General features: G+C 48.1%; 1 protein-coding gene across 2 annotated transcripts in view; it reads left to right on the top strand.

The window, feature by feature from the left end:
- POLR2B (RNA polymerase II subunit B) overlaps positions 1–16,411 on the top strand; it is a 726,171-nt gene that overhangs the window by 540,243 nt on the left and 169,517 nt on the right. The gene's annotated exons all lie outside the window — the stretch shown is intronic.

Raw genomic sequence — 16,411 nt, 5'->3', positions numbered from 1 at the left:
ATGACAGCAGGCAGTATGTGCTTAGCTTGTGAAAGCAGGCAATCTGGGCTATGACAGTAGGCAGTATTTTCAGGATGGAAATGTGGATTGTGTGATAGTTCTGTAGTATACACAGTGCAGTGTGTAAGATGTGAGGCACTATGGGGTTGATTTACTAAAACTGCCAAATCTGGTGCATCCCTGCATAGAAACCAATCGGCTTTAAGTTTTTGTCAAAGCTTAATTGGACAAGCTGAAGTTAGAAGTTAGCTGTGATGCTCAGCTGCACCATATTTTGCACTCCAGTTTTAGTAAATAAACCCCTGTGTGTGGGAGAAAAGTGCAGAAAATATGGTTCCTGGACAGTATGTGCAGAGAAAGGGGACATATTTAAAACAGGTAGTGTGCTCAGGAGAAGAGTAGGATGGTAGGTAGTATGTGATGTGGAGGGTATGACAAAAGGAAGAATGCCCTAGAGAGGCGTGCAGAAGTATCACGTGTGGGAGAGTATTTCAGAGGGGGTATGACCATGCATGTATTGTTTGGGTGAGATGATGGGGAGAAGTCTGGACAGCATATACAATGTAGTGGCAAGAGTGTGCTATGATGTACCATGGTCAATTTACATAAAGGGGGCACAAACTGGCAGGATCTGCCAGGTATTTTAGGTGATAGAAGGGGCCAAACTAAACAGCACAAGCTTTAACCACTTCCATACCGGGCCTTTTCTGGAACTTTTTGTTTACAAGTTTAAATTAGTTTTTTTGCTAGAAAATTGCTCAGAACATTGTATGCTTTTTTTTAGCAGAGACCATAGGGAATGAAATGGCAGTCGTTGGAACTTTTTAGGTCGCACGGCATTTGAGCAACAAATTTTCAGATGCATTTAAAAAAAATGTAATGAATCAAAAAATAACAAAACGGTAAAGTTAGCCAAATTTGTGGTATAATGTGAAAGATGAGGTTACGCCGAGTAAATAGATATCCAACATGTCGCACATTAAAATTGTGCACACTTGTGGAACGGCGCCAAAGATTGGTACTTAAAAAATCTCCATAGGCGACAGGTTAAATTTTTTTCCAGGTTTTCAGTTAAGAGTTACGAGGAGGTCTTGGGCTCGAATTGTTAATCTTGCTCTGACGCATACATCACATGTGTGATTTGAACTCCATTTACATATGTTTTACATATGTAGGGGCGAGTTGCGTATGCGTTCACTTCTGTGCGTGAGCACGCAGGGACGAGGGAGCTTTATTTTAAAAATATATATATTTATTTTACTTTATTTTTAAACTTTCTAAAAATCCCTTGTAATAGGAATGTTGCATGACTGGTCCTCTGTACGGAGAGATCTGGGGTCTGTAAGCTCCTCCAGGCTGGAAAGGCTGAGGGGAAAAAAAAAAAAAAGCAATGAACAATCTTTCTTTCCAGACGAGTCCTTGGCGTTGTTTACTTGTGTCGGGCATGGCGTGCTAATGTTGAACCCGGGCCTCTGAAGGTCATAAAGATGTTCTCAACGGCCGGCGGGAGCGCCTTTTTTTCTCCGGCTCGCTGATCGCACGGGTGAGCTGTTAGAAGTGCCGGAAGGCGACGGGAGGGGGGGGTTGTGCCCTCCCACTGCCTGTAAGAATGATCAAGCAGCTGAACTGCCACTATGATTGTTCTTACAGTGCACAGAATTGTCAGCTGTAAAAGATATCTGAATGATGCCTGTAGCTGCAGGCATCATTCAGATATCCCCACTGAAAGTCAAAGACGTCATATATTTTTTTTAGGTTAACAAAGCTTGCCATGTCAATTATCCCTTTCTATATTGTACATTACCTGGTTGATCTTGCCTTTTCCTGTCTTCCCCTTTATAAACTGACCACGTTTATTATGGCTGCTCATCTCTGATTGCGTGGTCAGTTTGTGCCTCCCTAGTCTGTGAGCAGGTTTCCCCCTGTGTAGATAGATCAAGCCTATTCCCCTGAAGCTGCTCCTCCCCTACTCTTTAACCAGTTCCCACCCAGACCAATTATGACATTTCTCTCTTCTCTCCTAAATGTAAACATTTTTTATTTTTTTGCTAGAAAATTACTTAGAACCCCCAATCATATATATGTATATATATCTTTTTTTTTTTTTTTTTTGCAGAGGCCCTAGAGAATAAATTGGTGGGTGTTGCAATTTCTAATGTCACGGTATTTGTGCAGTTTTTAAAACTCAATTTTGTTTTGGAAAAATACACTTTTTATTTTTTATTTTGCATACACACTAGAGCTGCACGATTCTAGCCAAAATGAGAATCACGATTTCTCTTGTATTCACCGACCAACACGGCTCCTCTCTGTAACAAAATGGGTTGTCAGCCCTATCACTGGAGATTACTAGGCAAGTTGTAATACAACACTTCAGAACTTTTAGTTCCGCCCAGGGGGCAGTCCCTAGGCTACAACCCCCAGAGCCTGCCCCAGCAGACTGTTTTATGTTGCCTAGTGAAGGAGATGCACCTAGAAACCCTGCGGGCCCATAGGTCCACATTTTTTTGATGCAGAAGCTTTGTTTTTTGCGCAAGATGAATGATCCTGTGATCTTCTATCAACAGCCGGCTGGGTGACAGGCTGGTTCACTTATCCTTGTAGTCTCTCCAGTCTGGCCGTCGAGCGTGTGCAGGTCGCAGCTATGGCTCGGCAGGCCACAACATGCCTCAGCTCCAGAGGTGGTAGGTGAGCTTTTATGGTCCGGGGCATACATATGACCGGGCTACTGATGTCTGCGTCGCAGTATGCCGAGGCCAACAGCCACCCTGTACTGATCAGTTAGTGGGTCTGTAATGGAATGTCTCCCAGCTCTTCAGGACTGGTAAGTACAGCTCTCTGCTTCGGTGGGGCTAAGCAGCTGGGCATTCCCTGGGAGATCGATTCAGGGGCCACCTCACCGCCTTCTCCTTCTCCCTCTCCCCTGTCCCTATCTTCCTTCTACCCCCCCCTCCGGGGGGGGTTTGCTGCATGTGTCTGCTGAGCGGTGTGTGTAACCTATGCAGGGGCTCTCTGGACTCTCACCTGTCATGGAGGGGCTGAACAGATGGCCGTGGTCCTGGGTCCTGTGTGGGGGTCCCTAGAAGGTGCCTGTGAGGTTTTACTGTGTTGGGCCAGCGCTGTGACTCTGCAGGGGGCGTTTTATTTTCACCTCATGGTGATGTCTGGCGGACATTTTAGGTATGGGCAGAACAGGTTGTCTATGGTAGGCTTCAGTGGCCATTTTCTGTGAGTTTTCCTATTCAGGACACTGGCGGCCATTTTCCAGAAGCTTGAGCACGTTTGTTCAGTGTTCTCTAGCAGCAGCATGACGTGCTTTCACAGCCTTGCTCCTGTGTTCCTGTCTGTGTACAGGACGCCGGGCGGCCATTTTCCTAAAGCCTGAGCATGCTGTGCAGATCGTTTCAGCGCTCATTTCCTTGGCTGCTGCCGACAGTTTTTTGTCACTCTGCACTTGGGAACCCCTGGGGGCTGCAGGCATCACTTTCTATTCAGCACAGAACTCCTCAGGGTGGGGAGTCCAGCAGGTAGGAGCCCCCCAGTCAGCGGCTACAGGAGGATGGGATCTTTCACTGTTCTAAGTCCCCTTCAGGTAGCAGACCGGGTAGGGTCAGCATGGCTTCAGAAACTGGTGTTTCTTCCCCCGAAATCAAGGCAATAGCAACCGGGTCACCTGCGGACTGCGCAGTGCCCATGGACACCCTGACGGTGGTCCTCAATGCGTTTGTTGCTAAGATGGAGGCGGTGCGTGGGTAGAAAGGTGCATTGAAGTGGCCCCTGCTCCCCCCCCCCCCCCCTCCCGTCGTCTGGGGAGAGCACTGATGCAGACTCGGGCCCTGCTGCGACTGGTGATCCCTGCTCTGTCCTATCAGATGACGCTGACCAGGACCGTTCAGACAGTGAGGATGAGTCCCCGTCCGGGGCCGAGCGCAACAAATCGCTAGTTGGAGCACTTATCACAGCTGTGCGTGATACCCTGAAGATTCAGGAGCTAGTGGATCCCTCTTTTTGGGTCCCGCAAGCCAGCGCGTTCACCTAGGGTATTCCCATATCTGACTTATTTTGACAAGTTAATTTACAAGGAATGGGGTTGCCGCAACGGACCTTTGCGGTCCTCAAGTATATGGAGGTGCGTTACCCTTTTGAGGAAAGCCTTCTCAAGAATTGGTCAGCTCCTCCGGTCGTGGACCCCCCAGTATCCAGGTTAAGTAAAGTAACTACGATCCGGGTTGAGGGGACTCCTGCATACAAGGATCCCACGGACAGGAAGGCCAAGGCGGTGGCTCGTTCCTTGTTTACGGTTGTGGGGTCAGCCGTGCGACCTGTACTGGCATCCGCACTGGTGTCGCTGACACTGAGTGGGCAAAATGTTTGCACCGTGAATTGGGAGAGCAACAGGCCTCCCCTGTCTGTGTGGAACTAGCAGACCAACTGGTGCAAGGCCTTAAGTGCGCCTGTGACCTGGCCCTGGATACTCTCCCTCTGTTATCCAGGGCTTCAGTGTCAGCTGTGGTGCTGAGGCGCCTGATTTGGCTTAAATGCTGATCTGCTGACCAGGCATCCAAAAAAGCCCTGACGAATCTTCCTTTGCTTTGCGACCGGCTCTTTGGAGCCTCGTTAGATGACATTAAAAATGCCACTGGTGGTAAGAGTCCACTACTCCCACAGGCCATGAAAGCTAAGGAGCCAAGCCGCAGGCAAGGGCCCTCTTTTTCCGCTCACAAACGTTTTTTTTCGTCCGCTCGGTGCTTCGACAAACGTCTCCAGCCTGACAGGATGCCCACGGACAGTCAAAAACATCCCTGGAACGGCAAGCCTGCGAATAAGAGTGCTACCGCATGAAGGTTTGCCCCCACCTATGTCTCGGGTGGGGAGTAGACTTCAGGAGTTTGCTGCCCAGTGGTCTTCCCGGGTTATCCGACCAATGGGTCGGCGATCTGATTTCCACAGGCTACAAGATAGTTTCTCTCCTGGCCGCCAAACAGATCTTCCTGCATACTCTTATCCCCGGTTCGCCAGGAGGTCCTGTTGGGGGCGGTAAGGGACTTGCTGAATCGCGGGGTGATTGTACCAGTTCCGGAATCTGAACTCTTCCAGGGATTCTACTCAAATCTGTAGTTCCCAAGAAGGAAGGGGTTCATCCGATCTTGGACTTAAAAGCCCTCAATCACTTTGTAATAGTGCAGAGGTTCAAAATGGAATCAGTTCACTCAGTAGTCGCTGCACTCCATCAAGGGGACTCCCTGGCCTCCTTAGACATCCAGGATGTGTACCTGCACGTACCCATATGCCTTCGGCATCAAAAGTTTCTGCGTTTTGCAGTCGGGAAGCCCATTACCAATTTGTGGCTCTTCCTTTTGGTGTGGCCTCAGCCCCCCGAGTCCTTACCAAGTTACTGGCTCCAGTATTGGTGTTGCTGAGACAACATGGGATCGCGATCGTGGGCTACCTGGACGATCTCCTCCCGAGAACATCTTCCGCCTCAGAATTGGAGGAGGATATGGTGATCACCATTCAGACCCTGCAAGAATTTGGGTGGCTGTTGAGCCTAAAGAAGTCGGTGATTGTGCCGACCCAGCATCTGGAGTACCTAGGTTTACTGTTGAACTCCAGGAAAGCGAGAGTTTTCTACCTTCAGACAAATTGCAGAGACTCAGGTCCGCGGTAAAACTTCTGATGAACCGCAAGTGGTCGTCGCTCCGGTTTTGCATGCTGGTACTGGGACACTTGGTTGCCTCCTTTGAGGCAGTACCCTACGCCCAGTTCCACACCAGAGTACTGCAGAAGGAAAACTTGTTAAAATGGGACAAATCTCAGTTGTCCCTAGATCGACAGATCCAGGTGAGCCATCCAGTCAGGGACTCTACGATCTGGTGGTTGAGGTCCCCGGTGATTCAGTCCTGAAAATCGTTCCTTCCTCTGAAGTGGACGGTGATCACTACGGACGCCAGTCTATCCGGCTGGGGTGGAGTGATGGGGGTTCAGTCAACTCAGGGCTTCTGGTTGACAAAAGAATCCGAGTTGCCCATCAATCGGCTCGAATTGAGAGCAATCTGTCTCCACACATGGTCGGTGAGTCTTCAAGGGCATCCAATAAGGATACAGTCGGACAATGCCACGGCTGTGGCATACATCACCAAGGGGGAACAAGAAGCTCAGCCGCTGCTCGGGAGGTCGCTCACATACTTTGGTGGGCAGAGAGACATGTACTGGCCCTGTCGGCCATTTACATCCCGGGAGTGGAAAACTGGCAGGTGGACTATCTGAGTCGATAGATGCTGGACCCAGGAGCATGGGCATTGCATCCAGAGACATTCAGGCTGCTGTGCCTGAAATGGGGAACACCAGATGTGGATCTACTGGCCTTCCGTCTCAATCGGAAGGTGCCAAGGACAAGAGATCCGTGGGAAGACGCGCTGGTGGCTCTGTGGGATCAGTACCGGCTGATCTACACTTTTCCTCCACTGAAATTGTTGCCACGTCTGCTCCGCAGAGTGGAAGCCGAGGGGATCCCAGTAATACTGGTTGCCCTAGATTGGCCTCCGTCCCTGGTATGCAGATCTGGTGCATCTAGTGGCAGACGCTCCCTGGCGACTGCCGTTGCGAGAGGACCTCGTATCTCAAGGTCCAATTTTCCATCCTGCTTTACCATCGCTGGCTTTAACGGCATGGCTATTGAGAGCCAGATTTTGAGGAACCGGGTCTGTCAGACTCAGTGATTCCAACTATGTTGAGGGCACAGAAATCTTCTTCTCGGAAGATATGCCATAGTACCTGGAAGGCTTACATCTCCATGTGTGAGGAGAAAGGATGGCATCCGCGTTCCTTTTCCATAACAAGGATCCTGCTGTTTTTCCAGCAAGGAGTGGACCAGAGATTGGCATTGAGCACCATCAAGGGGCAGATCTCAGCCTTGACTGTCTTTTTTTTCCAACGACCCCTGGCATCGCACTCCTTAGTGGGTACCTTCATTCAGGGGGTACGACATGTAGTCCCTCCTGTGCGCCCACCGTTACTCCTATGGGATTTGAACCTGGTATTGTCGGCGCTTCAATAACCATCGTTTGAGAATATCAGTGTGATTCCTCTGTTGACTCTTTCCCAGAAAGTGGTATTTCTAGTGGCCATCACATCGGCCAGGAGGGTTTCGAAATTGGCAGCCTTGTCTTTCAAGTTGCCCTATCCTGGTCATCCACAGGGATAAGGTGGTGTTGCGTCCGCAACCATCTTTTTCTACTGAAGGTGGTCTCGGCTTTTCATATCAATGAGGACATTGTATTACCATTGCTGTGTCCTAAGCCGAAGCACCCCAAGGTGGTGGCTCTTCACGCTCTGGACATGGTTAGGGCCCTGAAGGTGTATTTGGCTGCCACGGCTCCCTTTCGGAAATCAGACTCGCTTTGTTTCGGTGGCTGGTCCAAAGAAGGGCATGGCTGTCTTGTCTGCCACCATTTCCAGGTGGATCAGACAGATTATAGTACAAGCCTACGTCTTGAAGGGGCAGGTAGGTGCCCCCCTTTCCGGTCACGGCTCACTCTACGAAGGCAATCGGAACATCTTGGGCCTTTCGACACCAAGCATCGGTCGCTCAGGTGTGTAAGGCGGCGACCTGGTCGTCTGTCCATACGTTTACAAAGTTCTACAAGGTAGACATCAGTGCATCGGCGGATGCCTGTTTTGGCCGCAAGGTTTTGCAGGCGGCTGTGTAGTTGCAATTAAATATGCAATTTTTTTTTCTGTTTTTTTGATCAAAAACGCAGTACTGTTATGTTAATGCCCTGTTGCATTACTTCCGCAGTTTGCTGTGGTCTTGGGGGATCACTCCTGTTGAGGATACCCTGTTATTTTGTGATGGTTTTCCACGCACTGCTGTTGTGGGTTTAGTTTCACTAGTTCCCACTTGCCATGGTGGGTGAAGTTTTTATGCTGTTTTCCCACCCCTCGTTTGGCACTGCTTGGGGACGTCCTATTTTGTTAGAGAGGAGCTGTCTTGGTCGGTCAATATAAGAGAAAATAGGATTTTTTGTACTCGCCGTAAAATCCTTTTCTCTGTAATTCACCGATCAACACAGCACCCGCCCCTCCTTTTTCTCTTTACGTTCTACTGCTTGTTGACGTACTGAGTCTGCTGGGGCAGGCTGTGGGGGTTGTAGCCTAGGGACTGCCCCCTGGGCGGAACTAAAAGTTCTGAAGTGTTGTATTACAACTTGCCTAGTAATCTCCAGTGATAGCTGACAACCTATTTTGTTACAGAGAGGAGCTGTGTCAGTCGGTGACTTACAGAGAAAAGGATTTTACGTCGTCTTTATTCTAAGCAAAAAAATAAATAAAAGATCACGATTCTCGCAACATAAAATCTTTCACATTATACAAAAAAGGTATAACTTTACTGGTTAGTGTGTTTTTTTTTTTTTTTTTTTAAACTCCACCACTTCCCGACTGGCACACGATGATGTACGTCGGCAGAATGGCACGGGCAGGCAAATTGGCGTACAGGTACGTCCAATTGTAAATTACCGCCCTGCCATAGCACGAGTGCCGCCGGCGGTGCACGTGTCGGCCAGGACCCCCGTGAGTCTGGTCGCGGGTACCGCGGACTCAATTGCAGTGGGGATCCCCGTGATCGTCTCACGGGGAGGCTGAACGGGGAGATGCCGATGTAAACAGAATTTCCCCATTCTGCCTAGCAACAAGTGACGCTGATCTTTGCTCCCTGTGATTGGAGTAGAGATCAGTGTTCACTAACACACATTTTTGGGGGATATTTATTATAGTAAAAAATGTTTTTTTTTTTTTTTTTTTGTTTTTTTTTTTTGTTTATAGCGCAAAAAATAAGAACTGCAGGGGTGATCAAATACCACCAAATGAAAGCTCTATTTGTGGGGGAAAAAGGAAGTCAATTTTGTTTGGGAGCCACGTCGCACAACCGCGCAATTGTCACTTAAAGCGACGCAGTGCCGAAACGCACAAAGTGGCCTGGTCTTAAGTTGGCAAAATGGTCCAGTCTGAAAGTGGTTAGTCCTTTTTTCCAAAAAAATGCATTTGAAAGACCACTTCGCAAATAGTGTGACAAAGTATTGCAACAACCACCATTTTATTCTCTGGGGCAGGGGTCTCAAAGTGGCGGCCCTCAAGCCATTGCAAAACTTTAAGTCCCGTGAGGCATAGCATGACTCCCACGGGCAAAGGCATGATGGGACTTGTAGTTTCGCAACAGCTGGAGGGCCGCCAGTTTGAGACCCCTGCTCTATGGTGTCTGCTAAAAATATATATAATGTTTTGGGGGTTCTGAGTAATTTTCTAGCAAAAAATTTTTTATCTTGAAACCAACAAATGTCAGAATAAGGTTTAGTGTTAAAGTGGTTAAACTTTTTCCACTTACACAGTCTTTTCCATTGACAAATTGCTACAATGTTTATACTATAGTTTCACTAATAAAGAATGTTTTGATTCTTGCCAAACTGCCTGGTTTTTTCCTTTCTTCTGAAGCCACAGCCGTCAAAAGAAACAGCAGAGAGAATTATTTTGCATAGAAAGAATTAGGAAACACTTTAATCAAGATCGCGATAACGATTCTTGAGGATTAATTGTGTAGCGCTAACACACACTATATAATACCCAATTCTTTGTTAAAATATAGAAGAGGTTATAAATGGATACCACACGTGGCAAGCTTTAAAATTGCGTACGCCCATGGAACAGCTGCAAACTACAGTACTTGATCTCTATTAGCAATGCTGTAAAAAGCCTTTACAGGCTACCAGTTTAGGAGGTCTGGTGCTAGACTTATTGCTCTCTCTCTCTCTCATGTTCGCGGAAATTCCTCACGTGTGGTACAATCACTGTTTAGATATGCGTGGCTTGCATATGCATTCACATTTACATGTAGACATTGGTGGAGGGGCACTTTCAATTTTTTTTTTTATTGTTTTAATTTATTTTATTCATAAGTTTTTTGGGGGGGTTTTTTATACACTTTTTTTTTTATATATATATATATATATATATATATATATATATATATATATATATAATAAACTTTATTGCTTTCACAAGGGCTGAGTGATCCTTGCTGCATTATTTTTTGCAATATTTATCCTTTTTTATTAAGTGTAATACCTAGTTGAGCCTGCCTGTTCTTGTCAGTAAACTGACTTTACATCATCCTGGTCTCCACAGCTGCTGAACCTCCCTCTCTCCGCCTCTCTACTGGTCATTTCCATGGTCAGTGTGAAGCCCCTCCTCTCCCTTCCCCCCCATCTCCCCTCCTGACACTGAAACCAGCAGAGGTATGTGAGCCCCTCCCATTGAAGTCTCTCTGCTAGGGTGTAAGACCAGAGCAAACCTTGTGACTGCACAGAAGCACTGCTTGGAAAAGGTATTTGGAGATTATAGTGCTGAAAAAAAAAAACTGCCATTACTGTTGCCCCATAAGAGAACCTATCATGGGAGTTTAATGTGGAGACTTTGAAACCACTTTAAGTACTGGAGAAAAGATCTTTTAGAGGCGGCGAAGAGGTGGACTTTTTGACCCTAGATCTCTTTAAAAGAGGACCTGTCATGCATATTTCTATTACAAGGGATATTTACATTCCTTGTAATAGGAATAAAAATTATGAAAAAAATAAATAAAAATAAAGGGACAGTGTAAAAATAAAAAAAGTTAAATAATAAAAAAAAGTAACCCACCCTGTCCTTTTTGTGCTCACATGCAGAAGCGAATGCATACATAAGTTGCGCCCACATATCCAAACAGTGTTTAACCCTTTCATGACTAAGCCTATTTTTGGCATTTGGTGTTTACAAGTTAAAATCCATATTTTTTGCTAGAAAATTACTTTGAACCCCCAATTCTTATTTTTATTTTTTTTCCAGAGACTCTAGCAAATAAAACGGCGATTGTTGCAATATTTTATGTCACATGGTATTTGCGCAGTGGTGTTTTAAACGCAACTTTTTGGGAAAAGGGACACTTTCATGAACTTAAAAAAAAAAGTTTTTGGCATAATGTGAAAGATAATGTTACGCCGAGTAAATAGATACCAAACATGTCACACTTTATAATTGCACGCACTCGTGGAAGTACGGTACCTAAAAATCTCAATAGGCGACGCTTTAACATTTTTTTACCGTTACCAGGTTAGCGTTACAGAGGAGGTCTAGTGCTAGAATTGCTCTCGCTCTGACGATCGCGGCAATACCTCACGTGTGATTTGAACACCATTTACATATGCGGGCGCGACTTCCATATGCGTTTTCTTTGCTTCGCGGTGACGGGGGGGCGCTTTAAAAAATTTTAATTTTTTTTCAAATGAATAAATTGTGTTTATTTTTTTTTTATTTATTTTTTTTCTTGTGACAGTAATAGGTGGTGACAGGTACTCTTTATGGAGGGATCGGGGTCTAAAAGACGCCATGACGTCTCTTCCATGTTTACTATTAGGAGACTGCAGCGAAGCCGATTGCGGCTTCGTTCCAGTTACTCCCCAGCAGCCGGAGGCATCGGATCGTGTATCGGCGCTCCCGATTGAACGGGAGCACCGGTAACAGGGGGAGGGGCGTCCCCTCCCGCTCCTCCGGCATAACAGCCGAGCTGCTTTCAGCCACTTCGTTTGTTATGGCTGGATAGCCAATCACCCGCTGTAAAAAACGGTACCGGGTTGATTCCTGCAGGTGCAGGCATCATCCCGGTATACCCTCCGGAAGCCGAGTACGCACATCTGCATACGCTCGGCGGCAAGGGGTTAAACCACATGTAAAGTATTACCGCGATTGTTAAAGCGAGAGCAATAATTCTAGCACTAGACCTCCTCTAACTCTAAACAGGTAACCTGTTAAAATTTAGAATGTTTCCTATGGAGATTTTTAAGTACTGTTTGCCGCCATTCTGCGAGTATGCGCCCTTTTAAAGCATGACATGTTTGGTATCTATTTACTCGACGTAACATCTTTTACATTCTACAAAAAAATTGGGCTAACTTTAGTTTTTTGTTTTTATTTAAAAAAATTGTTTTCTCTTTTTCGTTCACTGACTGACACAGCTCCATTAATCTTGACCATAGGGTTGTTATGCCACCTTCAGGAAAGGACTAGGCAGAACATGTTATACATGTGAAAAAACAGAACTTGAAAGTTCCGCCCAGGGGGGTGGGCCCTCCAGTAACGTCCCCTCAGCCTGCTTCCTGCAGCTCAGTTTTTTTTTTTCTGCCTAGTGAAGGAGATGGGCCTAGGAACTATGCGGGACCATCGGGCCTAGGATTTTTTCGTTGAATTTTGCCTTTTGTGCAAGATTTTTAGATCCTGTGATCTATTATCAACAGCCGGCTGGGTGACAGGCTGAATAACCTTATCCTTGTAGTCTTCCCAGCCTGGCCATCGAGCGTGCGCAGGCCCTAGCTACACGCTGGGTTCGCACACATATAACCGGACTACTGACTACCGTCTTTGTCACAGTGTGCCTTGGACAGCAGCTACCCCGTACTGATTGGAAAGTGGGTCTGTGATGGGATGTCCCCAGCTCGTCCAGATTTTAAAGCTCTCCCTGCCTCAGCGGGATGGAGAAGCTGGGCATTCCCTGTGAGGTTGATTCGGGGGTTCCTCTCTTCTCTCCCTGTCCCTATCTTCCCCCCCCCCCCCCGCATGATGGGCTGCTGGGCGGTGTGTACTGAGGGATACCTTGGATGGGGGCTGCACTGGGTGTCTGTGGCTCCCCTCTGCTTGTCTGAAGGTCTGCATGTGCTGATTGCCATAGCGTTGTTCTGCCGCCATTTTCACTGTCCTTTCACTGTGTACAGTTGTTTGTCGGCCATTTTTGGTGTGCCTCAGTGGAAAGCATGGTCAGGGGCCATTTTTCTGTAGCTCGTGGCCATTTTCCCTCTGATTATCTCGGCCGGCATTTTGTTGTAGTCCCATTTTTATGCTCGGCGCCGGTCCCTGCTGCTCAGAACAGTGCGATTTCTCACTCAGGACACCTGGGAGCTGACACAGGCACTGGTAGCTGAACGGTGCGAAACACTGTCAAGGTGGTGAGTCCTGCGGTGGGGACCCCCTCAGTCTGCAGCAGCTAGGAGGGTGGGACTGTGCACCTGTCCTAAGTCCTCAAGGGTGGCAGACAGGGTGGGTCAGCATGGCTTCAGAAACTGGTGTTTCTTCCCCAGAACTCCCTGCAATTGCAGCCGGCTTGTCTGTAAACAGTGCAGGGCCTTTGGACGCTTTGTTGGCAGTCCTTGAAACATTTGTTGCAGGGTGGAGGCGGGGTGTGGGCGCAAAGGTGGTAAAAACATCCTCAGGGGAGAGCTCTGAGGCTGGTGGCCCCTGCACTGTTGCTTCAGATGAAACTGACAAGGACGGATCGGACAGTGAGGATGAGTCCCCATCCGGGTCCGCGGAAGACAAATCGCTAGTTGGAGCGCTAAGCACAGCTGTGCGTGATACCCTGAAAAATTGAGGATGCAGCAGGTCCCTCTGCTGAATTAGCAGTCCCTTTTGGGCCCGTAAGCCAGACCGTACACCTAAGGTGTTTCCATATCTGCCTTATTTCGATAAGTTCATATGCAAGGAATGGGGACGGCCGCAACGGACCTTGTTGGCCCCAAAAGTATGGTGGTGTGTTACCCCTTTGAGGAGAGCCACCTTAAAAAATGTTTGGCTCCTCTGGTCGAGGACCCCCCAGTTTCCACCAGGTTTACATAAAGTAACCACGATCCTGGTAGAGGGGACTCCTGCATTTAAGGACCCTACGGACAGTAAGGCCAAGGCAGTGGCCCGTTCCTTGTTTACGGTTGTGGGGTCCACAGTGCGAGCCGGAACTGGTCAGACACTTACTGAATGGGCAAAACCTTTGCACCACAAATTGGAGAAGCAGCAGGCTACTCCAGTCTGCGTGGAACTAGCAGACCAATTAGTGCATGGCCTTAAATACGTTTGATGTGGCCCTGGATACACTTCCCCTGCTATCCAGGGCTTCAGTGTTGGCAGTGGTGCTGCGGTGCCTGATTTTGCTAAAATGCTGGTCTGCGGACCAGGCATCTAAAAAACAAAAAAAAACAAAAAAAAAAAACCTAGACGAGTTTAACCTTCCTTGGTGAGCGGCTCTTTGGAGCCTCGGATGACATTAAGAATGTCACAGGTGGGAAGAGTACCTTGCTCCTACAGGCCAGGAAGATTAAGCGGCCACGTGACAGGCAAGGGCCCTCATTTTCTGCTCAAAAGAGGTTTTTTTCATCCGTCCGGGACTTCGACTAAATGCTCCCTGTCCGACAGGAGGACCTTTGAGGGACAGAAGCCCTGGAACCGCAAGCCTAACAAGCTTGCGGGCAAAAGTGCTACCGCGTGAAGCTTTTCCCCTGCCCGTCACACAGGTGGGGGCTCGCCTTCGGGAGTTTGCAGCCCGTTGGGCCTCTCGGCTATCTGACCAATGAGTCTGCGAACTTATTTACTCTGGCTATAAGATGGTTTCTCTCTTACCAACCAGATTCTTCCCCTCCAGCATACCCTTACTCACGGCTCGCCGGGAGCCCCGATTGGGGGCAGTAAGGGACCTGCTAAGCCGCAGGGTGATAGTGCCTATTCTGGAGTCAGAAATGTTCCAGGGGGTTATACTCCAATATGTGTGTAATCTCCAAAAAAGGAAGGGGTACGTACAATCTTGGACCTGAAAGCCCTCAATTGCTTTATTAAAGTAGAGGTTTCTGAATGGAATCAGTTCACTCAGTAGTCGCTGCACTTCATCAAGTGGACTCCCTGGCATCTTTGGACACCCAGGATGCGTACCTGCACATACCCATATGCCTCCGGCATCAGGGGTTTTTGCAATTTACAGTTGGGGAAGCCCACTACCAGTTTGTGACTCTACTCTTTGGATTGGCATCTGCACCCCGAGTCTTTACCAAGGTATTGGCTCCAATTTTGGCGTTGTTGCTACAACGCGGGATCGCGATCGTGGGTTACCTAGACAATCTCCTTCTGAGAGCATCTTCCGCCTCAGAATTAGAGGATGTGGCGATCGCCATGCAAACCCTGCAGGAATTTGATGCAGACTCTTAGAACTGCGGTAAAACTATTGAAGAACAGCAGGTGGTCGTCGCTGCACTTCTGCATGCGAGTTCTGGGCTTCATGGTGGTTTCCTTTGAGGCTGTACCATACTACCAGTTTCACACCAGAGTCTTTCAGAAAGAGATATTGACAAAATGGGACAAATCTCCATTATCCCTGGATCGGCAGATTTGGGTGAGCCAGTCATTCAGGGACTCCCTGCTTTGGTGGCTGAGGTCCCCGACACTTTGGTCTGGGAAGTCGTTCCTTCCTCTACATTGGACTGTGATCACAACAGACGCTAGCCTGACCGGCTGGAGTGGAGTACTGGGAGTACAGTTGATCCAGGGCCTCTGGTCGGGGGAGGAATCCAAGTTGCCGATCAATGTGCTTGAACTCTGAGCGATCAGGCTATGCCTCCACATGGTTGATGAGACTACGAGGGCGTATGATCAGTATCCAGTCAGACAACTCCACGGCGGTGGCATATGTCAACCATCATACCGCCAACCTATCATCACGCCGACCCCAAGGACGTTCCCTGGCGACTGCTGTTGCGAGAGGACCACCTGTGTGAAGGTCTGATTCTCCATCCTGCTTTACCATCGTTGGTTTTAACAGCATGGCTGTTGAGAGCCAGGTGCTAAGGAATCGGGGCCTGTCTGACTCTGCGATTTCAACAATGTTCAGGGCACGGAAATCATCTTCCATTGTACCTGGAAGGCCTGCATCTCCATGTGTGAGGAGATGGGGTGGCGTCCGCACACCTATTCCGTTTTCCAGGATTCTGGTGTTCCTACAGCGAGGAGTAGACCAGAAATTGGTCTTGAGCACCATTAAGGGACAAATATCAGCCTTGACTGTTTTTTTTCCAACGACCCCTGCGTCTCATTCTCTAGTGAGCACTTTTATTCAAGGGGTCCGGCATCTAGTCCCTCCGGTGCGTCCACCTTTACCCCCGTGGAATCTGAACCTGGTGCTATCGGCACTTCGGAAACCGCCTTTTGAGAACATCAGGGAAATTCCCTTGTTGACTTTCTCAGAAAGTGGTCTTCCTAGTGGCCATTACATCGGCCAGGAGGTTTTCGGAACTGGAGGCCTTGTCTTACAAGTCGCTCTATCTGGTTATCCATAAGGATAAGGTGGTGATGCGTTTGCAACCTTGTCTGCCGAAGGTGGTTTCGGCTTTCCACGTCAATAAAGACATTGTGTTACCATCTCTGTGTCCTAAACTGACGCATCCTAAAGAGGTGGCCCTTTATTCCCTGGATGTGGTCAGGGGTCTAAGGGTGTATTTGTCTGCCACTGCTCCCTTTCGGAAGTCAGTTCGTTTTGGTAGCTGGTCCGAAGAAAGGTATGGCCGTCTCGTCGGCCACC

The sequence above is a fragment of the Lithobates pipiens genome, unplaced genomic scaffold (genome assembly GCF_037356315.1).
Source record: "Lithobates pipiens isolate NorthernLeopardFrog02 unplaced genomic scaffold, aLitPip1_a1.2 Scaffold_13, whole genome shotgun sequence".
Classification (NCBI taxonomy): Eukaryota; Metazoa; Chordata; class Amphibia; order Anura; family Ranidae; genus Lithobates; species Lithobates pipiens.
Note: the sequence above shows the minus strand (reverse complement) of the source record. Positions and strands in the feature narration are given on the sequence as shown.